The 26,174-nt window shown below is 39.8% G+C and overlaps 1 protein-coding gene across 5 annotated transcripts in view; it reads left to right on the top strand.

Annotated features, from left to right (window-relative positions):
- The window catches only part of ANKIB1 (ankyrin repeat and IBR domain containing 1), a 104,289-nt gene that overhangs the window by 2,907 nt on the left and 75,208 nt on the right, over window positions 1-26,174 (top strand). Inside the window, exon 1 of one of the 5 annotated variants that reach the window (XM_074864616.1) lies at window positions 16,067-16,191. The exons of the other annotated variants lie outside the window; for them this stretch is intronic. The gene's annotated coding sequence lies outside the window, so the exon portion shown is untranslated. Of the gene's footprint in view, window positions 1-16,066; window positions 16,192-26,174 lie in introns of those variants that run through there. 5 annotated transcript variants of the gene reach the window in all.

Raw genomic sequence — 26,174 nt, 5'->3', positions numbered from 1 at the left:
TTGTTTGGGGTTTTTAGTTTTAGCTTTGCTTTTTAGATATTGTGTAGTTACTGCTACCTGACTAGTTAATTACCTTCACCTCAGAATCTGAAAACTTGTAGTTCATCTCTGCAGTTGTCACTGTTGAAGTTTTGTCGCCTTTGCTAAGGTGACTCATGCCAGCAAGAAAGAAAATTGAGAAACTGGAGGTTACAAATACATGTGCTGAACCAGTTAACGTTTCTAATCATATTACTGTATGCGCATAATTGATAATGACATAGCAAACAGATCTGTTTTGCTGGAACAGCAGCCCCGTGGAAATTCTGAAATGTTCAAAATGACAGGGGAAGCTGGTTTTCAACACCATCATCATCAGACCAGACTTTACCACTTGCCCTCCTTCCTCCCAAAATGCATGCCACATACTTTTCTGTGGAGCATTACTGAAATCACACATATATGTAAACTTTAGGGACAAAGGAAGTTTCATGCAAGATTATATTACAATGAAAGTTCAAGCCAGAGAAGTCTACCTAGTGTTTAAAAACTGCTAGTTTTCTTCAGAACCGCTAAATGTCTTCCAGATTTAAAGTGGAACCAGTAAAAATAGTCTTTGTTTGCCATTATGAAAGGCCAAGAACAAGGTCCTCCACCTGGGCCAGGGCAATCCCCAATATCAGTACAGACTGGGGGATTGAGAGCAGACCTGCAGAGAAGGACTTGAGGATACTGGTGGACAAAAAATTGAACGTGAGCCAGCAATGTGCGCTCGCAGCCCAGAAAGCCAACCATATCCTGGGCTGCATCAAGAGAAGTGTGGTAGGTCAAGGGAGGGGATTCTGCCCCTCTACTCCACTCTGGTGAGACCCTACCTGAAGTGCTGTGTCCAGCTCTGGAGTCCCCAGCGTAAGAAGGACATGGACCTGTTGGAGCAGGTCTGGAGGAGGGTCACAAAAATGGTCAGAGGGCTGGAACGCCTCCTGCGAAGAAAGGCCGAGAGATCTGGGGTTATTCACCCTGGAGAAGGCTTCAGGGAGACCTTGTTGCAGCCTTTCTATATATAAAGAGGCCTATAAGAAAGATTGAGAGCACCTTTTTACAAAGGCCTGTAGTGACAGGACAAGGAGCAACGGTTTTAAACTGAAAGAGGGTAGATTTAGATTGGAAATAAGGAAGAAATTTTTTATGATGTGGGTGGTGAGACACTGGAACAGGTTGCCCAGAGAAGTTGTGGATGCCCCACCACTGGAAAAGTGTTCAAGGCCAGGTTGGACGGAGCTTTGAGCAACCTGATGTACTGAAAGATGTCCCTGCCTGTGATGATCTTTAAAGGTTCCTTTCAACCCAAACCATTCTGTGATTCTGTGATTTTTTTTTTTCTGAGGAATATTAAATTGTCTTCTCTAGTATCAGTGAAATAATATGTTTTCATTCCAGACTGTCTTAATTTATGTTTTTATATGTATGTATATATCTATCTGTCTTATTTCAAAAAATACTAGGAGTGCTGTACAAATAAGTGTAGCAATAGTGGAGTATCTTCAGTTTATTAGTCCCAAGAATCATTTTGGAGAAAGGCAGATACTAGTCAGTTGTTTTGTTGTCTTTATTTTAAAATGTTTTCTGAATTTCCTTTACCCTACGTGCTTTGTTAACAGTACAGTCCTTACTTTCTGCTTCTTTGGTTTTGGTCTCACGTACCTTAAATTGTACTATGAAAATAAAAAGAAATAAGTGTCTATGTAAAATCAGCCAGGGTTTTCTCTTATTGGTGTGCAGAGGTGGTTGGAGGGAGTCCTTGTTATTTCCCCAATCCTCTTCCTGTATTCTTGTTTTTGGTAATTGAAAGTAATATTCAGAAGTTACAAACATCTCACACATAATATAGATTAACATTTCAAATTCACATTTATGTGTATCCTTAACCCTTCTGTTTTCCCAACAGAAGAATCACCATGTTTCTAGATAAGACAAACACTTCTTTTGACGTAAAGCTAGTTTGTAGTACTGCTAATATCCTTGAATTTTCTTTAAGGGGGTTTGTGGGAGTTGCTTAAGAGATATTTTCATTTAGTGGTTTTGCTTTGATTTATATTTTAAAACACAAATTCTGAATTCTGACTGTTGAAGGATAATTGCAGTAAAAATATGGTAACAGGTCGTAAATGGATTACTGCAGGGAAGTAGAAGGGCCTCTTCGCTGAATGCCTTGGATCCTTCCTGGCTTGGTTTCACAGAGCAGCTGTATGGCAGTGTTGTCTGTAGGGTTCCTCTTGTAACTTTTCTTGTTCAGTTCTGTACTGACAAGGAAGATGAGGGGCCAAAATAAATTCTCTAAAAGTAAGTTTTATGTTGGAGTGTAAACTTGCACCTAGGAATCAATGTTTGCACACAGCCTGCAGTATGGTAACATTATTCTTCGACAATAAGTGTAGTTTAAATACTACATCATGACAACTGAGGCAGTGTATTATTAATTACATATAAAATAGTTCTTATGTGTAGGCTTCTGTGTTGGAGACAACTTCATTAAATCTCTTGGGGATTTTCCCTACTTAAGGGAGTTTCCCCATGGCTTGTGCTTACCATTTTGACGTACCTGAAGAACTTAACAGGATGCATGATACAGAGAATTGTCTGGCTGAACACAGTGACTTAAGGAACAGGAGGCAATGGCAACAAGTTCCTGCCTGGTGTCACAGCTGCATCTCCTCTGTGACTACTCCACCTTCCCAGGTGCCCTTGCATAACAGGTGTGAGACTCTGCAAGTGGAACCAAAGAATAATGAGGACGATGGTTCATCTAGCTTGGAGGTGCCACTGAGGTTAAGTCAGCCTACGCCCTGCTGCATCAAAACTGCTCCCATAAAGAAAAAAAAGATGGGTCATTGTCATAGGAGACTCTCTTCTGAAGGGAACAGAAGGCCCAATATGCAGACCAGACCTACTTCTTAGGGAAGTCTGGGGCCCAGTTAAAGATGTGAAGAGAAAGCTTCCTACCCTGGTATGGCCCTCAGATTATTATCTATTATTGATTTTTCAAGAAGCGGCGATGAAGTTGCAACAAGAAGTCTGAGGGCAATCAAGAGAGAGTTCAGGGCCTTGGGATGACTGGTTATGGGATCAGGAGCACAAGTAGAGTTCTCCTCTATCTTTCCAGTTGCAGGGAGTGATGAGGGAAGAAACAGGAAGAGCCAGCAGATCAATATCTGGCTCCGAGCCTGGTGTCACTGGCAGAATTTGGGGTTTTTTGATCATGGGTTGGCTTACATGACACCAGGCCTGCTGTCAACAGATGGGGTACACCTGTCTCAAAGGGGAAAAAGGTTCTTTGCACAGGAGTTAGCAGGGCTCATTGAAAGAGCCTTAAACTAGATTTGAAGAGGGAAAAGGATGAAACCAGGCTTGCTAGAGATAAGCCTGGGGGTGGCATGCCAATGTTTGAGGGATGGTGTGCTAGCAAGGTCCTTTGGTCTGCCGCCTCAGTGGGGGTAGGGGATGGAGATCCATGTGGCAGCAAAGACACGAGGGTTATTGATGTGTTAGAAACCGCGGAAGTGTCTGAGAATGGTCACATAGGAATTAGGGCTTCTCCCTTCAAAGAGGTGGCGGGATCAATAGCCCAGCTGAAGTGCATCTGCACCAATGAATGCAGCATGGGCAACAGACAGGAGGAGCTGGAAGCCATCATGCAGAAGGAAAACTGATGTAGTCACCATCACGGAAACATGGTGGGATGACTCACACAAGTGGAGTGCTGCAATGGCTGTGAACTCTTCAGAAGGGATAGGCTGGGAAGGAGAGGCAGTGGGGTAGCCCTGTATGTTAGGGAGTGTTTTGATTGTTTAGAGCTTAATGATAGTGACGATAGGGTTGAGTTTCTATGGGTAAGACTCAGGGGGAAGGCCAACAAGGTAGGTATCATGGTGGGAGTCTGTTATAGACCACCCAGACAGGATGAAGAGGCAGAAATATTCTATAAGCAGCTGGGAGAGGTCTCACAATCGCTAGCCCTTGTTCTCATGGGGGACTTTAACTTACCGGATGTCTGCTGGAAATATAATACAGCAGAGAGGAAACAGTCTAGGAGGTTCCTGGAGCGTGTGGAAGATAACTTCCTGACACAGCTGGTGAGTGAGCCAACTTGGGGAGGTGCTCCGCTGGACCTGTTGGTTGCAAACAGAGAAGGACTTGTGGGTGATGTGATGGTTGGAGGCTACCTTGGGCATAGCGATCACAAAATGATAGAGTTTTCATTTCTTGGAGAAGTAAGGTGGGGGGTCAGCAGAACCGCTACCTTGGGACTTCTGGAGGGCAGACTTTGGCCTGTTTAGGAGCCTGGTTGACAAAGTCCCTTGGGAGGCAGTCCTGAAGGGCAAAGGAGTCCAGGAAGGCTGGACATTCTTCAAGAAGGAAATCTTAAAGGCGCAAGAGCAGGCTGTCCCCACGTGCCAAAAGATGAGCTGGCAGGGAAGAAAACTGGCCTGGCTGAACAGAGAGCTTTGGCTGGAGCTCAGGTCAGAAAAGGAGAGTTTATGTGCTTTGGAAGAAGGGGCAGGCAGCTCGGAGGACTACAAGGATGTCGCAAGGTTATGCAGGGAGAAAATTAGAAGGGCCAGATCCCAACTAGAACTTAATCTGGTTACTGCCGTAAAAGACAGTAAAAAGTGTTTCTATAAATACATTAGCAACAAAAGGAAGGCTAAGGAGAATCTCCATCCTTTATTGGATGTGGGTAGAAACATAGTGACAAAGGGTGAGGAAAAGGCTGAGGTATTTCATGCCGCCTTTGCCTCAGTCTAATAGTAAGACCAGTTATTTTCCAGGTACCCAGCCCCCTGAGCTGGAAGACAGGGATGGGGAGCGGAATGATACCCCCATAATCCAAGGGGAAATGGTTAGTGACCTGCTGCACCACTTAGACACACACAAGTCTATGGGGTGGGATGGGATTCACCCCAGGGTACTGAGGGAGCTGGCAGAAGTGCTTACTAAGCCATTTTCAGTCATTTATCAGCAGTCCTGGCTAACCGGGGAGGTCCCCGTTGACTGAAGATTAGCAAATGTGACGCCCATCTACAAGAAGGGCCAGGAGGAGGATCTGGGGAACTACAGGCCTGTCAGTCTGACCTTGGTGCCGGGGAAGGTTGTGGAGCAGATCATCTTGAGTGCTGTCATGTGGCACGTACAGGACAACCAGGTGATCAGGCCCAGTCAGCCTGGGTTTATGAAAGACAGGTCCTGCTGGACTAACCTGATCTTCTGTGACAGGGTGACCCACTCAGTGGATGAGGGAAAGGCTGTGGATGTTGTCTACCTAGACTTTAGTAAAGCCTCTGACACCATTTCCCACGGCGTTCTCTGGAGAAACTGACTTCTCATGGCTTGGATGGGTAAAATACTGACTGGATGGCCAGGCCCAAAAAGTTGTGGTGAATGGAGTTAAATCCAGTTGGTGCCCAGTCACAAGTGGTGTTCCCCAGGGCTCAGTATTGGGGCCAGTTCTGTTTAGTATCTTTATCAGTAATTGGCCAAGGCAATCAAGTGCACCCTCAGTAACTTTGCAGATGACACCAAGTTGAGTGAGAGTGTTGATCTGCTTGAGGATAGGAAGGCTCTACAGAAGGATCTGGACAGGCTGGATTGATCGGCTCAGGACCGCTGTGTGAGGTTCACCAAAGCTGAGTGCCGGGTCCTGCACTTGGGTCAAACAACCCCTTGCAATGCTACAGGCCTGAGGAAGAGTGGCTAGAAAGCTGCCCGGTGGGAAAGGACTCAGGGGTGTTAGTCGACAGCTGGATGAACATGAGCTGGCAGTGTGCCCAGGTGGCTAACAGCATCCTGGCTTGTATCAGAAAGGTGTGACCAGCAGGACTGGGGAAGTGATTTTACCCCTGTACTCAGCACTGGTGAGGCCGCACCTCAATTAGTGTGTTCAGTTTTAGGCCCCTCACTACAGGAAAGACATTGAGGTGCTGGAGCGTGTCCAGAGAAGAGCAATGAAGCTGGTGAAGGGTCTAGAGAACAAGTCTTACGAGGAGTGGCTGAGGGAACTGGGGTTGTTTAGCCTGGAGAAAAGGAGGCTCGGGGGAGACGTTATTGCTCTCTACGACTACCTGAAAGGAGGTTGTAATGAGGTGGGTGTTGTCGGTCTCTTTTCCCAAGTAACAAGTGATAGGACAAGAGGAAACAGCATCAAGTTGCGCCAGGGGAGGTTTAGATTGGAAATTAAGAAAAATTTCTTCACCGAAAGTGTTGTCAAGCATTGGAACAGGCTGCCCATGGAAGTGGTTGAGTCACTATTCCTGGAGGTATTTAAAAGACACATAGATGTGGCGCTTAGGGACATGGTTTAGTGGTGGACTTGGCAGTGTTAGGTTTACAGTTGGACTTGATGATCTTAAAGGTCTTTTCCAGCCTAAATGATTCTATGATTCTAACTTCTGTTGTGTAGTCTGCCATGCTCTATAGCATTCTGGGAAGTAGAAACCTAGTTATTGGCTGCTACTTCTCTATATCTCTTCACTGCATTTAGGTTTTCCTTTTCTCTCCGACAAAAATAACAGCAACAAAAAAAAGATATTCAATTTTGATTGATGCTTTTATTGCGAAAACAGAACCCTGGAAGCATACAAGTAAATAAACCGAAAAGACTTTTGGAAATACTGCAGTCACCATGTTCCATGGTATAAGGGCTGTCATGTGGTAGCCAAATGCTGTATATTCATTTTAAAGGAGTATTTTTAAACTGCTGTGAACATCTTAGTCCTTGCTTTATAATAAAGGCTGTGTTCAAAAGTACAGTCTAGGCATTTCCAAGTCACTGTGGTATTTTGAGTGAATCCTTAAGTTTGCTGGAATGATCTGAACTACTCCATTTATATGTACAGTTGACAGTCTGTGAGGCATAGGCAGAACCCTCTCCGACTGTAGCACTCTGAAGCAAAGCACAGTTTAGAGGAAAAGATCAAGAATGATTGATTTCTGGACCGTCTGCAAGACTGTATACAATACAAGTCAGTTTAAGAGCCTTGACTTCTAGTAACTGGACGATAGGCCTTGAAAACCAAAAGAACCTAAAGAGAGTTGTTTTGCTATCAAAGAGACCAATTGGTTGTAGGTTATTCTTTGTATTAAGCAAGAAAGTAAATCACCACTTGTATACTTCCTACATCCAACTTTAAGAAATGTTTGTAAGTGTGGCCGTTTTTCTGCAATGTTATTTAAGTTCTTATATTTAAGTGTGGCGCTTCTTTTCAGGAGTCATTATCAGAGGTAGGAAGATAATAAATGCTTATTAAAGAAAAGGTCCATTGCGTGTTTTCAAATTTTGGATTAACTTAAGGTACTAAAATACATTTCATGGAGTCAGATTTTTTTTCATCTTCATGCAGTAACTTTAAATCTGGTGCATTTAAATCCTTTTCCATTTATGCAAGCTAACAAAAGTATAACTTACCCATAAGAGGTTTGTTTATATTCTTGAACCGTGATGACTACTATTATAGAGGTTTGTGTTATTTCTCTTCTATGCAGTGTCTCTGCTGTATCTTGTAGTAGCTGTTCTATCTTAGTGTTGTGTTGGTGTTTCTTCTGTATTTATTTATATGGCATTCTAGCTTCTGAATATTATTTGTTCTTATTTTTCTTGCTTCTTTCTATCTTCCCTCCATATTTTTCTGATTATTGTTTTGTGTTTCATTATTGTCTTGTACCTCTTGAAGCAAAGGTTTGTTTCTTCTGTTGACATGAATGGCTTGTAGCTTTGATCTGCTCTTGCAGAATGTTTTTACGGAGTCGGGATCGTCTTCAGCATCATCTGCTGTGATAATGGCTGGTACGCTGTGTTATAATTACCTGATGCCTCTGTCTCATGAAGTTAATTGGATGAGTGACACCTTTTCAGACATGCTGTGGTGTTGGGTTTGGGTTTTTTTGACCAGCATCAATGATTTGGCACTTCTGTGTGACTAGAAATTCTAAACAGTTCTTAGCAGATGAAAACAGAAAGAGACACATAGTCTTGCATAGGCTGTGAAGAAAAGCACTAGCAAGAAGTAAGATAAACTAAAGGAAAATTAAGTCAAGTGGGCAAGTTTTTATGTGAATACTAACCTGAATTAAGATTTAACTGTAATTCACATAGAATTAAAGGCTATAGAAAGGAAAACGTAATTTTGTTTTGACTTGGTTTGACTTAGGCTCAGATAGATGATGTCAGCTAGGGGTAACCTGTGAGATAACTTATATGAAAAGTGGTAAAAGAATTGCCACTAATTGTGAATATTCTTATGCAGTTTAATTCTGTGGTAATTGTCTTAAACAGTTAAAATACTGACTTTTGAAAAATGTGCTATAGGAGTGTTGGTGATCTCTCTCTTCTGTCTTTTTTTTTTTTCTTTAATGAAGGATGACTGGAGGAAAGACACAGCTTTGGAGGTTTCAAATCTATTTCTGGGAAAATACACTTAAAGTTAACATATATAATGCTAATTATGTATATACTAATGACATATTTCTGGACTGGGTTATATACTCTATATTCAATTGCAGTTAAATGTAAATATAAGTTGGAAACTGATTCTCTGCTCCAAGTACTTCACCTGATCATCTCTCTTCTTGGAATTTGGCATAGAAATGAATTCGATTTTTCTAGTTTATAAATATAATTCTGCTTTAAAAACAGGCCCTTCTTGTTCTTATAGCAGGTACTTTAAGTGACTGTAGGAACATCATGTTCTGTTTGCATGCAGCTGGTTTTGGTCCTGATTGTAAATTACTACAAATGAAATAACTTAGTGGAGAAAATTGTATTTAGTATATTTATTAGTTTGAGCTGTGTTTACAATCCACTTAAGATCTCCTCTTCAAGGAGCTTTTACAGATGTTAATTGAGATAGCAATCCCCCCAACCCCTTTATTTCAAATGGATTTCTAATAGGAATTTTGAAGTCAAAGTTAAAAATGGTGTATATTTCTATCAGAGCTCTTGTATAGAAACTCGAAATCTTACTGTATTGAAAACCAAGAGTGTATTTTTTAGGATGCACAGATGAAACACTGATAATGATGATAATTTAAATTATTTCCTGTTATGAACCAGTCTTTGGAGAAATAGCTGAAAAATTATGAGAAAAGGTCATGAAATATACTTGTCTATGTTTTTGCACTACCATTACATTAAATACTGGTTCCATTAAAATTTATCATAGACTTAAGAATAGGAATTTTAGGGCTGCTGTAATTCACTAATGAACTCTTCTCTGTACTAAGGGTTTGATTGTTAGTGTACTGCTGTGATATGTAGTTGTGGTCTTTCTTTGTATTTTTATTAGCTACTATGTGTGTAAGATGTAAAAATAATATATGCGAGGCTGGATGCACATCAGGACTAATTTTCAGCAGTAGCAACCTGTAAATGCTGTTGCAATAGAATTTTCCTCTGAAATGTTCTTTTTCTTATTACCTTGCCTGTAAATTACTTGCAGAATTGTTACTTTTTTAGGATTTTTTTTAAAATTTGGGTGGCTCTGCTGCTCTAGATCTCTAAGCAGCTGGGGACAAGGAAATGTATTAATCTCCAGTTAACTCTCTATTATGTTGAAAGACTACAGATAAACATGTGGAAATGTCCTGGCAGAGTAAGGCCCAGAAAATTTCTCGTTAGTCTATCAAAATGGTGGATTTCATCAGTGTCTTGAAGAAACTGCAGAAGTGTGTAGCTACTAAACTATGAAGACAAAAGTTCCAGCTGTCTGATAATGCGGGTTATATGTTTTAGCATTTTAAAGAATTTATTGACTGATGCAGTTTCATTCACATTCGCTAAATAGTTGAAGTTATCTCTGTACCCATAAGGTGAGGATTTTGGTATTTTAAAGCTCAGATCTTGAGACACAGCTATGTAGTAGACTTCATGATAGCAGAACATGGGGTTCTTCAGCAATGATCTTACACACCTATTCTGTAGGAATAGTTCTGTTACAAAATTGTAATACCAAATAATCTAGGCCTGTGCAGCACTGTGAGTTATACACAATTTGAAGATGTGGTGTTTGTTCTTTATGGAAGTACTCCAGTTACTTGTGTTCTCCAAAAGCTTGTATATGGAGGTACGCATCCTGCAGTACTGAGCTGTTACTGCCAGCTCTGTAGCTTATTGCAGTACAAACATACAATGGCTCTTCATTTAGGCCCTTTTCCCTGACTTCTTGAGAGTCACTGACACAGATAATTCATGTATTTAGTTCTCCATGTTTAGAAGGATGTGTTGGAGAGAAATGTTTCATTGGAGCAATTTCAATGAGTCACCAAGCACAAACTGCCCATTAAAAAAAAAATACTGAAGAGGCTTTATTTGGTGGTTTGAGTATTGAAATACAAGTTCTTTGTAACATCCCATTTACCAACCTGTTAATTAGTTAAAATTAAACTACTTGGAAGTCCTTTATCCTTTTCAGGACATGATAATTAGTATTCACTAAGATTAAATAATGCAGTTTTGCATTTATAATCTTCATTAACTACCTGGATGAGGCAATGGAATATACCATCAGCAAGCTTCTTGATGACACCAGGTTATGTGTGCTGGAGACAGGGCTGCTCTTCTGAGGGACCTCAACAGGCTGGAGAAATGGGCTGACAAGAACCTTGTGGTGTTCAACAGAGTCTGAAAATTGAAACAAGAGTCACCCTGTGCAGTAGTACAGGCTTGGGAACCAATGGCTAGAAAGTGACGTTGCAGCAAATGACATCACTTTCCTGGTGGACACCAAGTTAAATGTGAGTCAGTTATGTACCTTTACTTACCAGGAATGAAGCCAGTAGCTGAGAGAAGTGAGCATTTCTGTCAGCTTGGCATTTGTGTGACTGCATCTGAAGCAGAGTCTAGTTTTGTGCTCCCCAGTATAGGAGAGATCCTAACATATTTGAGCAGGTCTAGAGGAAGACTGCCAAGATAATTATGGGGCAGGAGCACATAATGTAAAAGGAGAAGCTGGAAGAGCTGGGTGTCTGAGAAGACTAGAGGGAGGATCTTGTTTTCAATTAATGGGAGGGTACAGAGAAGACAGAACCAGACTCTTCTTGGAGGAACTGGGTGATAGAGCTAGAGACAACAGAAAAAGTTCCAGCAAGGGATGTTTCAGTTAGACATTAGGAAAATATTTACACCATGAGGGTGATCAGATGCTGGGATAAGTTGCCCAGAGAGGCTGTGGGATCTCCATCCTTGGAGATACTCTGAACTTAATTGAGAACAGCCTTGAGCAGCCTTTGAAGCTTTGAAGATTGCCCTGGGTAGAGGATAGAAGCAGTTGACCTCCAGAGCTTCCTTCCAATGTAAATAAGTGCTTGCTCCATATCAGATAATGTGGTTGCACAACCAACCATTTTCTCCCTCCTCTGTATACAACTGGTTCTGGCCCAGCTGAATCGTGCGGCCCAGAGGGCTGTGGAGCTTTGTAGAAGAGAACAATATGATTATCTTATGTAAATTCTACCATACAGCTCAAACCCTGTATTTTAACCAGACTTCTTCATAGTCAAAGATTTGAAGTGATTAGTTTAGTGCTTTGAATTATCACGTCTGTAATGAAATAGACTAATCCTGAATGAGGTACCTTTTTTCCAGAGTTTTGTATTTTTAAATAACATTGGTGGGTTTTTTTCTATAATATGACTTTAAAAAATGTTCCTGCTGTGCAGAAGTAGCCTGATTTCTTGTGCATCCTTTCAGGCAATGAAATAAATGTATAACTGCAATTGGAATACAGGCTCATTCTGGTTTTATTTGTTTGTTGAGGTTGGATTTTTTTGTGTGTTGGTCTTTTTTTTCCAAATTCATAAATCCAGATTTTCTTGTAAGCAAGCTGCCTGGGGTTTATACTTATTTACTTAATAAAGGAATAGAAAGTTAAATTAATTTGTCTGGAATGGGAGTTAGACAGGCAACATGTTCTAGTATAAAATACTTTGTTGCAATATTTAACTAAAAAGAGATAGTTTGGAGGTTTTAGTCTCTGTTACCCTGGATGTTATTACAATGTAAGATAAGCAAACCTGAATAAAAGGGTCACATAATTTTACTGTAAAGGCAATGTAAAGTGCCTATTGATTTGGTCTTTATTTCATAGAAATGCCTTTGAAGTTTAGACTCACTGAGCTAAATTCAGCAATCCTGCTGATTTTTTTCTGCTTTTATTCCTATTATATATACAATGAAAGAGGAATTTGCATGGAGAACTAGAGTTTTTAAATCAATTTAAGAAGGTGATCGTTTATTTTTTTTATCTTTTTCCCCCCACGCTTCTGTTTTAGCTATTCAAATGGTTTTCTAAGAGGAGAATGAGTCAAGTTTCTCCTAAATTAGTCACAAGCCTTAAAAGTATACTGAATTAACTTCAGTTTTGTAGGTTGTGGTATCAGGGTAGCCACAAGGAGTTACTAATAACTATGTCCTTCATTATTTTGCCAATATACAAAGGTTCTCAATTTTAGCATCTACTCATGAGTGCAAGGGAAGAAATCCTAAACCCCCAAATCATGTGTTTGCTGGGAATAACTTTTGTATGAATAATACAATTTCTAGCAAAACCAGACAGTATTTTCTGGGTGTCTTCAGCATGTTTTAGTTCCTTCAAAGTAATGATGACATGCAGATCAAAGCAGACTGGGTTAGAGCTAAATGGAATTGTTCAAAAAAGCTTCTTTTTGAAACTTAAAACCTCGGTATGAACTTTGAACAAAAAATATTCCAGAACCAGTCTACCCACAGCTTACTGTGAAAATAAATCCTTTGACATTCCTGAAGCCAGACAGTCCACCCTAATCACGCCTTGCTTTAGTTATTGAATACTTTATTTTCCCCAGTACTGCCAGGGTCTGCTTACTCTAACTCTGTTTGATGATTCCTGTTGTCCTTTCCAAACTGCCCACCCAGCTGCTGTATCCAAACAGCTGTAATCAAGGGCACCCAAGAAATGTTCTGATGCAGTAATTGTATGTTGTGGCCCCAATTCCCTACAACTGAGGATGCTTCTGATAAAGAATTATTTCTGTTTGTGTTGCATTATTAAAAATGGAAGTGACTTTAAAATTTGTCTGCATAGAATTGAAGACCCAGGAGCAGTATTCTGTTTTCAAAATGGATTCAATGGGACGTGAGACTGTAAAATGCAAAGTTTTGGGCCTTTTTTTAACACAGTTTGCTGTTCTCATTGATCAAGGATATAAGATTTCCATGTTATGCAGACACTCGATTACATCCTGAAAATGGGCTATTGCATAGGTGGATTATGTGCCTTTTAGAGTAGGTGGTTCCAGCATCCCTGATTCCTGGAACATTCCAGCCTCATGCCATTCTGCTGCAATACGATATGTTTTCATACAAACCACCGTTTGAAAAGGGAGTCTTTTTTTTTTTATTTAATCTCTTCAGAGGTATATTGTTAGTCATGGCTGTTCTTTAAGCTGTTAGGTGCTTGCTTCAGAGGTGCTTCTTACTTTTACTGTAATACAAATACTGTTCAGTTTCTCTCACTTCTTGTCTATTGTTCTTTTTCCCCTTCTGAATCTTCTAGAGAGTAGTTTAATGCAATTAGAACATGCTTCGTGCTATGCAGGATGTTATACAAGTACATAGGGTGATACCAGGCTAGATTTTTAAAGCTATTTGTGCCTGTTGAAATTTTCAGAAGACCTTAAGACTTAAACCCTCTAATGAATATCTTGACCCTATTGATATTTTTGTTTCTACATATCCACCAGCAATTGAGAATCTGGTCCATGGATTGTTCCCCAACTAGTTTTAAGTCTATTATGAAATACAATGCAGCGGGATATGCACAGTAGGAGGGAAGGAAGGGATGACTGCCTGTTGTTAAACATCACCCATTCCCAAAGTGCAAGTGGATAGGGATTACATTAAACATATTTCTCACCGCCCACCCCCTCTTCAAGACTACGCTTGTTCAAAAAGCTTTGTGCCAAGTTAGTAGATTTTGTTCTCACCAGAGTCCTGCTGGGCCTCCTGCAGCTAAACCAAATACCTTTCACCAGTACCTTCTTGCCCCACTCCTGCTTTTTGACTGCTAGGGTAGCATTGCTTGCATGTCTTCACCCTCTAGTAAATGCAAGCTCACCTGTGTGATTTCACTGCCTGTTGGACAGTGATTTTAGTTGTCTTTCCACCTAGGTCATGCTTGCCTAGCATCAGGCACTGGAGTAGCATCTGCTGCTGCTATTAATGATCATCTCGTTCTTTGCATAATGAGATTAAAACTGGATTCAGACACAGGTACCAGTTATGCTGACATTTTTGGAAAGGGCTAGGGTGAAGTTGCTGTATCAGTTACTTGTTGGGAGTTTGCATCCTGATATAATTTGATACTCCTTTGTACACGGCTCAGCGTGGGTACTTGCAAGCTTGGGTGCAGTTTAGAGCAGCCAGTGCTGCCTCTGGTGCTATGATGCCTGCTCTGTATCTGCAATCTCCCACTCCACCCAGCTACATCCTCCAGTCCACAATCCATCCACCATCCCCTTCTGAATCCACTGCCACTGTCAGAGTTGTAGCCGATAAAATAATGCTGGGCTATGAGAGAAATTTCCTGAAAACTGTTTTGACTTTTAACTAACTCGGTGGTGCTGGTGTACTCCTGCCTTGCCTCCAGCACCCAAACAACTGTGGGCTTTGCACAGTTTGCACATTGCTGGTGTTTCTGCTTCTGTCTGCATTTCAGTTTGAACAAACGCTGTTGTGAAAGTATTTCCACTCTGTACAGTATGCCCTGGTACAAATAATCCTGCCTCCCTATCACTGCTGCCATGCTCTGGCCATTTGGACCATCAACATCCAGGAAGAAAACCCAAAAGAGCGCACTGATCTGAGTTACAGCTATTCTGCTTCCCTGTGCAGTCACAAAGGCACATGCCAGTGCAAAACAGGGGAAAGTGCAGGAATATGGAAGAACAGAAGGGGTGGATCAGAAACAGAAAGGGAAGGATCAGCTCTGGTGTCAATTAAAACCACTTTAGAAACTACAGTCTAAGTTTGTCAAAAAACATTAGCATCAGAAAAAGATAATGGAGGCAGATTTCCAGCTTACTAAGTGCATGCTTCATAACTATAAAAATGACTTTATAATTTCTGAAGCTTTAAGAGAAGTTTGGTAGAGGTCACACACTGATCTGGGCAGCGATAACAGGTAACTGGACCTGAGGGAGGAGAACAATCCAAGACAGGAACAAGAAGTGTAGAGGAAAAAGAAATGCACTTGGTTTTGTTTTGGTTTTTGGTGGGGTGTGGGGAGGGGTGTGTGTCTCCTGAGGTGCCTTTTACTTTACAAGCAGAAGAACTATTCTTAAATAAGCGCCTGTGTGTTACATTGGCACTGGATCAGGTTTTTCATAAAGCGGTCACCAAGGGATTCCTGAGCATCACAACTGCGAGCTGCTGAAACTAACACAGCTGGTTCCCCCAGCGTATGTCTCATCTACCACTGCTTGCTTTTGTTCTCATAGATGTGTGCGATGAAACTAGCAGTGGAATTCTTCTTCTAGCAAACTCTGTATTCTTGGACCTTACCCCAGCGGATTTCTGTCTCACTTTCAGGCAGCCAAATTCAAGTTCTACCAGTACCTAGCAAATGCTGTATTAATAATTGAACTTCTCCTAGTGATAGGTCCAGGCTGCTTAAGAACAGTTTTACCAGCCACAGTCAAGGAAGGTGAATGGGCTTGTCAGGCTGAAGGAGAGACATGGTGACATGAGTGACAGCAGTAAGCCAGCTCTTTTACGTAAGCAGGCTGGATTGTATAGTCTCAGGTGGCCACGTGCTGTTTTCGGCAGGGTGTCTGCTGTCACTGCTTTGCAGCCAGGTTTGGCAGACATCAAAGTAAAAGTCTTCCCTTATGTGAGGAGGCATGCCTAGCTATGGAAGTGACAGGAAGGGAACGCGTGTCCTAGTCACAGCAGCACCACCATGGCGGGGAAAGCCCATGTACAGATGTCCTCTGTGACTTTGTGAGCAGCGTTCAGAAATAGCACTGACTGAGAACCTCCTGTGTGCTGTCACTGACACCTCCCGAGTCAGGAGGATTACCTGGATCTTTCTGTTCTGCAGGACCTTTCTGTCTAATGTAGCAGCAAATAACGCACGCAGAGGTCCTAAAAGTCACCTCACTGAACCAGAAGTACCGGATCCACTGGTGAGCTAGCTGTTTGCAGTGTGGTCAGTCATTCTTTTCTTATGACCCTGGGAGCTGTATGGAGCAGATGTGGAAGGAACAGAGTTAGTGGAGAACACAGCACAGGCAGTGTTAACTCCACATTATATATTTTGATACTAGATGGTCTTGTGGGCAAACAATGTTAGAAACAAAGGGTATGTAAGTCTAGTAAATGCTACTTTTCAGAACACATGTTTGTTGACACAGTAGCTGGCTGTAAAAAGAGGTAAGGCAGCAGCTTTCCACCCCAAAAAAAATATTCTGCAAAAACTTGGGCAGTACACAAAGGTGAATTTTGGTGTACAAGGTATGAGATGATCTTGGTTACTGGATAGCAAGCCAAAGGCTTTTGCTGAGGTGGGGAAGCATTACTGTACAACCATTAGCAATCTGATACTGAACAGGCTTAAATCTGGTACCTCAGATGATCTGGTTCTACAGCAATCCAGCATAACTGTCAAATTACAATCTAAATCTTTTTATAATGATTCCCTTTTTTAGACTGCAGTGTTCTGGTTTAAAGCATAAAAATTAAAGTATTTCCTGACTGGTATATTAGACTCTATAATTAGTGTTGAATGTTTAAATCTGTTTCTGGACAGAGGAATTTTCTCCATATTGGGAAGTACAGTGAAAATTTTCAGGTATGCTTTGGCTATTCAAGTGTTTTCTATGAGGAGATGTCTCCTTGTTCTTCCCCAGGAAACAAGAAGTGGAGAAGAACAGTAATAAGAGTGACAAGATTTACAGACCACAGGAGAGCATGGGAACAGGGGGATTGTGGGGAGAGGGACATTTTATTTGGCAATTTTTCCTTTATTTGTTGTTGCTATGAAGTAGAGAAGAGTATGGAGAAGCAAGGTCTGCGTATGTGATACCATGAAGTTTATCAGAGTAGGAGAAAAAACACGCAAGACTGCTTATTCTTTCCTCTCTCTTTTGTAGCACCTGGCTATGATCTTTCCTTGATAATTCAGCATCTCTCAGTGAGAGAGGTCTTTAATGAGAAAATGGGGAGGGAAGTCTAAAATAATTCAATGTTTTTAAAATACAGAATATCGCTCCTCCATCTTAATGTAAAAAATATTCTAGATGTGCTTTACAGATTTCCTGCATTCTGGCTCAATCGAGCAAGGTAAAAGGAGATCAGTGTAGACACCATCCCTTTATCAAGTATCGTTTGCCAAAGTGAGATGTACTTACTTGGTGATGAGAGCGAGGGACTAATTTTGTAGGTCTGATCTCATAACTGTCAATCTGCATTGAATCTTGTGGAAAAGCTGTGTAGACTGTTTCAGGTTATTTTTCTCAGTGCAAATATGGTTTTCTGTAGCACACTTTTTGATAATTAAACTGCAAAACCCCTGTTTTTTGTCATGTTTAACCTCTCTCATAAGAACTAACTTGGTGCCGGATTACTGGAGGTGAGTTAACATGATGCAATTTTTAAAAGATTCCAGGCTTGTGGAACAACAGATGTGTAAACTTGATGCCTGTTCCTGAAATATTAGTAGAAACGATGTGATAATGGGCCAAATTAGCAGACATGTTGGTAAATGTGATGTCTTAAGGAACCGTCAACATAGCATTATAAGGGAAAGTCTTGTCTCACAAACTTACTGGAATTCTTTGAGGAAGTCAGCAGGGAAAATGCATTTGATATAATCTACTTGGATTTTCAAAGGGTATTTCACATGATACCTTGCTTAGAAGTCTTAAAAGAGTCCAAACAGCTTTGAGAAAGAGGAAGGGTCTGTTGCATGCAGAAGTCCCTGGTTAAAAGACAGGAAATGGGTAGGAATAAAGAGTCAATTTTCTCAGTGATTGAAGGTTATTGAGTCCCAGATAGATCAGTGCTAGGACCTCTGCTGTTTAATGTGATGATAAATGATCTGGAAAAGATGTTAAGTAGTGAGATGATAGTCTCTAGACAATACTGCAAACACAGTGTCAACTGCAAAAGAATTTTATGAGACACAATGATAAATAACATATGAAACTCAATATATCTAGAGGTGAAAGATTCACATGGTTGAGGGAAAGAAAAGGGCTCTAAATTTATATAGAATTAATTATTGCCACTCAGGCACAAGATCTTGAGGTTATAATAAAAACTCTGGTGAAAATCAGCTTAGTACTTAGTACCAGTCCAAAAAGTAAATCAGATGTTGAAACAGTAGAGACCGTGCCACCACCATGTAAATTCCTGCATTTTGTATGTTGTACACAGCTCCTTGTCTCCTAACTCAAAAAGGTGTTGGTGGCATTGGGAATAGGTCAGAAAAAGCAGAAAGGATCCTAAAAGTTGCACAGAATCCATTCCTTAAGGATTAGGCTTAATCAATCTGTAAAAGAGCAAAAGATTGGTATGACAGAAGGGTGATCACCTGTAAAAGGTGATATGATAGAAATCTCTAAAATCACAAGTGGAATGGAGAGAGTAAATAGGAAAAGTTTTTTCTATGTACCTCTCTGTTCTTGTAAACAGTGAAAATGAAATTTAACAAGTGGCAGGTTAAAAACGTGTTTCTTCACAGTGAATAGTTAAGCTGTGAAGTTTCAGGATGCTGTGGCTGTTAAAATTTTCCATAGATTCAGGGAGTTTCTCAACAAATTAATGGACGAAAAATGCATTACAAGTTATTACTATAAGAACAGCGTATGTGGCTCAAAAATTTGTAAAGTGGTAAATTGCCAAAAACTGGGAGAGTATTGTGGAAAAGTATCAGTTCATACTTGCCCAATTTTTACACTTTTCATTGGTATACTCTGCTGGCAACTCTCTGGACAAGGTATTAGATGAGAAGTATCTGATCCAATATGGCCATTATTGCAACTATGTTTATAATCTTTGGAAACAAAATGGGAAAGAAAAATGCATATATTGGTAACAGCAGACTTTTGAAAGAACTAAAGTTACAGATCATCTGTTTGATTTCATATTTGTGAAGTCTAAAACCAATGGAAATTTTTCTGCAAACCAGGCATAATGCTGTTTCCTGAAAACACACAATAAATTGTATTAATCAGTAAAATGTTGACATATAAACAGTAGAAGTGGTAAATGAGATTGTTAGAATTGAAGAAGTAATCCAGTTGTCATTAAAAACATTTGAGTATATGTCATGAAAATCATCTTCAGCTTGCTTTAAACTAATGTCTTGAAATAGAATTGCTGTTAGGGATAAAATTCTTTCAAGGTAGGCATAAATCAGTTTTTGTCCCATTTAGAATTTTGGATATTTATTCTTAAGAACACTTCGCCTTTATTTTTGAGGATTGACACTTTTTTTTTTCCCCAGTCCATCTGAAATAGCTTTCAAGAGAGCAAAGGACTCTTACCAGGCTTTGTCAGCCCTACAGTCATTTTTAATTTATACTATAACCCTTCCAAATCTAAAGAGTTTGGAAAAAAAGTGGGTTTTGCTTTCATATTTTTTTAAAGGCTTGCCTAATATTTTTGTAATTCCTCTTTTTTTAGCCTAGTAATTTATCTACAAAAAGCTCTCTAAAGTTTTTACTTTCTTAGTCTGCTGTAGAAGCAAGGTAATTTTTCAGGTTTTCACATCTAATATCAGTTGAACCCATTATCTCAAGAACACATTGGCTCCAAGAATCTATTATAATTTTTGGAGTATTGGACTCTGGATGCAAGCAATAAGAACGCTCATGAATAAATATGAATGATGCAGGATTCTGATTTCAGGACAAGGTCAAGCACTTAGTTACTGAACTAAAGAAATGTATTCCCTTATCAGATTGTTCATTGTCTAGTTAAGCTTTTTACAACTTTCTGTAATATATAGGACTGATTACTATCAGGAAAGATAATGGATTATATCCATTTCTGAGGCTGCAATCCAGGAAAACCATTTCTCTGTTGCATGCAGAAGTAAATAAAACTGAGGAATGCAACTCCTGCAGGTCTTCAATGTCTTTTAAACTCATTTTGGTGTTACATCCATAGAATTCCCCTGGAGAAGATACCTGAGATTCTGCCAAAAGTTCAGCACCATCCTGATCCTTTCTGATTACTTAAATCTTGATTTTAACAAGCACGGGGATAGGAGCCTTTACTGTCATCAAGGATCCTTCATTTCTCAGTACCCAAAAGCTTGCTCTCTTTCTTCTGTGAAAAATCACGGATTCTGTCATGAATTGGGGCGGTAGTTTTCATCCAGAAACTGTTGATCTGCATTTATCTTTTGCTGTATCAGGTAGCCATTTACCTAGGTCAAACACTTTGATATAATAGTTTCAGATCATCAAATTTGGCTGAGATTGTATCTTGCTCCAGGTACCTTTGAACAGCCTTCTTGTCTACCTTCTCTTAGCTTTTAGCACAACTGTAGGATGTTGTTCAAAGAGATGTCTTTGTTGTTTAATCCAAGCTCATGGAAGTTGCTGTTAAATTACTACATTGGGGATGAATAAAATTTTTTAAAGACTTTGTCGGAAGAATAATTTGATTATATAGGCTGGTTAGTGAAGTGTGGTATGATGTACCCTATGTGCTAAACCAATAAAACCATTCCTTGCTTTCTACAACAGTATTGCAGTAATTTAAAACGAAAACTTACTGCAAACTGGTTAGTCTTAATCAGTACAAATGCCATTGGATTTGTTGGAGCACAGATGCTCTTTTATTGTTATGACACATTTCTGCATGAACAGAGAGTTTTTTGTTTTCAGGCATAAAAAGAAATTGAAACAGTGGATGCGATAGTGAAATGTTCCAGCAGACACAAGATGTAAGAATCTGGCGACCTGAATGTTGTGGTTTAGAATATAAAGAATGGGTTTTACATCAAACTTTTGCTGTTTAAGAAAGACCATAACAGACAAATGTAACAGGACTTTAAAAAGAATGATTAAAAAAAGAGAAGGTCTGTGTTCACTAATATTCTTTGGACATGTGAGCTGAAGTGTATGTCAGGCAGGAGTGAGCAGAAAACTCCGTGGTTGATACTCCCAAATTTCTCAGCAATATTAGCTGTGAAAAGAACATAGAAAAAGTTAAAATAAATATTTATTTAAATAATTAGGAATTATTTCTATCATAGAACATCTGCTTTCTTATGGCTCAGATTTATAATATAAATACAAATTCTAAAGCACATTGTAACATACGTTTTTCTTAAGCTTGAATGTCAGGAAGGGTAGTAATATTAATCATTTGTTTATGCTTCTCTTTGTTTCTGAAGGAAGATTTATTGTCCTGACTGGAGTATTGTATTGACAAGTAGCATAGGTACATGCTACTTGAGAAAGTTTCAACAAAAGAAAAATCATTGTAAGAGACTTACACAGTCTCAGTCATTTCCTAGAAATAAAAAATGCCAGAAGGACTGTTTGTTCAGGATAACCACAATTCACCTACTTGTGTAGGCCCTTTACTAATATGTCCTTTAGTTTAAATGAACACCTACTAGTTTTGCCGTATTTAGCTTGTGTGACAATGGCCCATGGATGATGTAGTGTCCTTTCTGTTTTCACTTTCCACCCACTGACTACTGCAAACTGTTTTCCCTTGTTTGCTGTATTTTTCTTGCTCCTGGCAATCCAGCCAGGCTTGTTACTCCTGCTGCTCTTTTTCCACTACCTTACCTGGTTGCCAGCAGGAGTAGTGAGAGCATAGAAGAAATGGCATAACTGCTGTTACTGTTTTCTCTGTCTAGCTTCAACATGACCTCTGGGTGTGATCATGGAGAAAGTTCCACTAACCATCAAGCACTGTTAGCTATTTTATGATCCCAATGTCTGAACAGTTACTTCTGGTGGAAGCTTGAAGTAAATAGCTGAAGATCATCTAAATTCAAGTCATAAAGATTGTATTACTTGGGTAAAACAGAATACTTTTTTTAGACCAGTTTGTGAAAATCTTTGTAACTTTAAGCCTGTATACTCTGTTCCGTGTCATGCAATTTTGATGCCAAATGGGTCTGATTTTGCAAAATAAGGGACTCTGGTAATTTGCATTTCTCTTTACTCCATTCCTTGCCTTACATAGGAAAGGTCAATAACAATATTCTAGAAAGAATGGCAATCATTTGTATTGTATTAGTATCTGGATCAGTCTTTAGGTATGTTGATTATGTTAATGGGAGAAATTATAGAAGAACTAATAGAACTGTGTGGCTAGCAGGTTGAGGGGGGTGATTCTCCCCCTCTGCTCTCCTCTCATGAGACCCCACCTGGAACACCATGTCCAGCTGTGGAGTCCCCAGTACAGGAAGGACATGGACCTGTTGGAGCGGGTCCAGAGGAGGGTCACAAACATGGTCAGAGAGCTGGAACACCTCTCCTGTGAAGAAAGGCTGAGAGATCTGGGGTTGTTCACCCTGGAGAAGAGAAGGCTCCAGAGAGACCTTGTTGCAGCCCTTCAGTATATAAATGGGGTTTTACAAGAAATTCAGAGAGAGACTTTTTACCAAGGCCTGTAGTGACAGTACAAGAGGCAATGGTTTTAAACAGAAAGCGGGTAGATTTGGGTTGGAAATAAGGAAGAAATTTTTTATGATGAGGGTGGTGAGACACTGGAACAGGTTGCCCAGAGAAGTTGTGGATGCCCCACCACTGGAAAAGTGTTCAAGGCCGGGTTGGACGGGGCTTTGAGCAACCTGATCTACTGAAAGATGTCTCTGCCCATGGAAGGAGCATTGAACATGATGATCTATAAAGGTCACTTTCAACCCAAACCATTCTGTGATTCAAGCTCAGGTTGTTTTGGATTTTCTACGTAAGCTTTATTCTTTCTCTCTGTGTTTTCTTTGGCTTGATACTTATCTTGAAGCCAAAAATAATTATCATGCAACAAGGTTGTGTTTCATTGTAATTACACTAGAGTCAAGAATAATCTTCATAAATACAAACTGTAAGTGACATACTATAATTAAATTTTGTTATCCACAGCCTTTATGTAAATGATTAAACAGTTTGTATGCAGTGGGAAAAACAGCCCAATATTGCAGCAGAGGTGTTCTGGCAAAAGTTAAAAATATGTCTTCAAGTTATGTGTTTGTGTAAATTAATGTTAGATTAGATCCAATATATCTTTTGCCATTTCCCTGCCAGAGTCAGAATTTTGCCAGTGGGTATATTAAATATTTTATCAGAAGTGCAGCAGTTGCAGTTCTGCTAATTTTCTGGCGTACATAAGGTGCAAATGATGATCCTTGTCACTGCAAGTTACTTGAATGACTTGTTCTTAGCAATGATGACTCTTGAGATTCTGGGAACTTAGCACGGTGACAAGCAGGATGTGTACCTCTTGGAGTAGAAAGAGCTAAATAGTTCCTAAAGTTGTCTCTCAGAAATGTCGTAAAATGCTTGTGCACTACTGCGTAGTAAATATGTTTTGTTGTGGGAATCTGTCTCATTTTAGACACGCAATGATCTCCTGGATTCTATGTTTAGACCTTAAATGAATGTGTTGCTCTGAAGGAGTGCTGACCAGTTAAATTACCTCTTTGTTAAAAGGAAATTGATTTGTTCATTCATCTGAAAAAAATCAAGATCTCTTTGAAAGATCAGTGGGGTCACATTGTCTTTTAGCTTTACGGAGAACAAAACCAGCATGTAAGAATGCTTCCAGGAAACAATAAAAGTATGTGCTTGTTTGTTTCTAGTCTGGTACATTTGTGATCATTGTTTGTCATCTTTCTCAGACAGTTGAATGTGCTTTCCTCACCTCGCACTTGCATAGAAACGGATACGTCTTTAATGTAAGTAGAGTATATTTTACAGAGTTTCATCCCATAGGTATTTATGAAAAAATTATAATGCACCAAGTAGAGATGTACTCCTTCACTCTTCCAAGCATAGCTTGTTTAAGTGAAAATACGGAACTCTGTATGCATTGCATATTCCTTGAAATGGTGTGTAATATTCTTTTCAGTGCTTTCATTTAATTGGATAATAATAGAGAAATTACAGTCAGTGTTTCTTAGTTTATTCAGAATGGGCAACCTGCAGACTACCAGCAGTCTACAGATAGAGCACTGGTCCTCTCAGTTGTGTGGTTATGAGTCAGGAGTCAGTGGTGGGATACTGTGATTGTTGCTTTCCTCCAACAATTTGAAATACAGCATGATGTTTTGGGAGATTCTACATTGAAAATTCTAGATTTATTTGTTTGCTCACCTTTCTATTTTTATTTTATTAAAAATACATCACTGTTTATAAAACCAGTAGTTTTTGAAATGCACTGACTTCTAGAAAGTGGTGGAACAATGCTTAGTATGTACAGTCTGATTGCAGTTGGCTGACCATGTGTACTAGCTATCCTTACTTTTTAAGATCCACCATGTAGGCCTCTTGCATATTTACAAGATCCAGTGACAGCATGACCTTACCAACCGATCCTCTTTCCTGTGAAAAAACTTCCTCAAACTGAGAGACTTCTGCTTCAGGAGCATGCTAAGGTTTCTAAATATATAAAGGATTTTCAGATTTTACTGTGAGAGGAATGTACTTTTGAGCAGCCCTGTGTTGCCATCCTCTTTATTTTTGCTTTCTGTGGATATGCCTTGGCAGCCAAAGAGTTTTGCTTTCAATTGTATCAGTTTAACACCACTGATAATGATAATTAAAGCTTTTGGCTGGCCAGATTCTACCAGAGGCTCTCCAGAGGGTTGGCTTTAGGCTGCAGTGCAGTTTCAGACTTGTTTACCTGAATCTTAACATGGCTTTTAAATTGTGTTAAGCTGAGCAAACATGCTTGAAAAATACATCCTGGATTCAGTCAAGGCCAGGGTCAAGACACATTGCACCTTCTTTATATCGGTCATTCAAGCTCCCTGTAGGGTTTTCTGTAGCTGTTCGCATTGCCATCTTCATTCCTGTTTCATGTCCTAACTGTGCTCTCCAGTACTGGTTGTCTTTACCCATGGTTTTTCAAAGCAGGTCAATCTGACAGGAATACACACATTTCTTCAGACTTTTTGCTCCATACAGTGTCAGTCTGTTTGTCCCATTTGGCCATTACTCTGTAAACCATTGCCTTGTAACTCTTGGTGGCGGTTTCGCTGCGCTCTTTTGGTCTATTGAAACTGATTTTGCAGGGGACATGCATTTGTGTTTAACTGAACTGAGCTGTTGCTTACCTTATGGTTAAACAAAGTGTGTTTGAGTCTTTTTTGCAAAGAGGCTCCCATCCTAGCTGACACATTGGGCATGATGTGTGTGTGAGGGTAAGGAGAAACCAATCAGAGAAGCATTACACTACCTGAACAGGGTTCTTGTGCTGTCAACATGAGAAATGTTGCACTGGTTAAGAACATTACCAGTCTCTGGTTCATATTCTTTAGCTTATCACTGATGCTAACTGTCCTGTGAGTCATCAGCTGCTGGTACTTCTTTATATAGGGGCTGGGTGATATTTGTTCACTTTTTCTTGATGAAAAAGTGGTGCTATCAGCATTGACCTGTGGTAGAGAGATCACTTTTACAGACATTTATTGAACTAACAGTGTTTTATGCACTGTATCAAAAGTGTATTGAGTTACTTTAGTTAGTGGAACAGTCTATAGTGGGCTTTTTATACTAAAACAAACAATGTTCTTGAGATTAAAATGCCAGAATTGTTAAGCATGTCTGTCTTTAGCTTGACTTAATCTAATAAAATGTCAAACATTTCTTTTTGTGCTTCTTTGCCTTCTGATCTAGATAGAGAAGGTCTTAGGGTGGTAGCGTTTGTATTACACTAGGTACAGATATTTTATATTATTTTAGATTTGGTTAGTCTACTTAACCTGAAGAGTGAAGAGCTAGCCCTAAAAGAGTTCTGCAGTATTTTATGACAGGAGCCTAAAAAGACCCTTAAGAAGAATATCTCTCTTGTATCAGTAACTGAGGTACGGCAAATTGAATCAGATTATTAAGGCCTTGACAGACGGTCCATTGGGAAAAACTCCAAAGTGTTATCTGGACTTCAGAGAACTTTGAGGGGTTTGTTATTTTTA

This window comes from Strix uralensis, chromosome 1 (assembly GCF_047716275.1).
Source record: "Strix uralensis isolate ZFMK-TIS-50842 chromosome 1, bStrUra1, whole genome shotgun sequence".
NCBI lineage: Eukaryota > Metazoa > Chordata > Aves > Strigiformes > Strigidae > Strix > Strix uralensis.
This window is presented reverse-complemented; position numbering and strand designations above follow the sequence as displayed.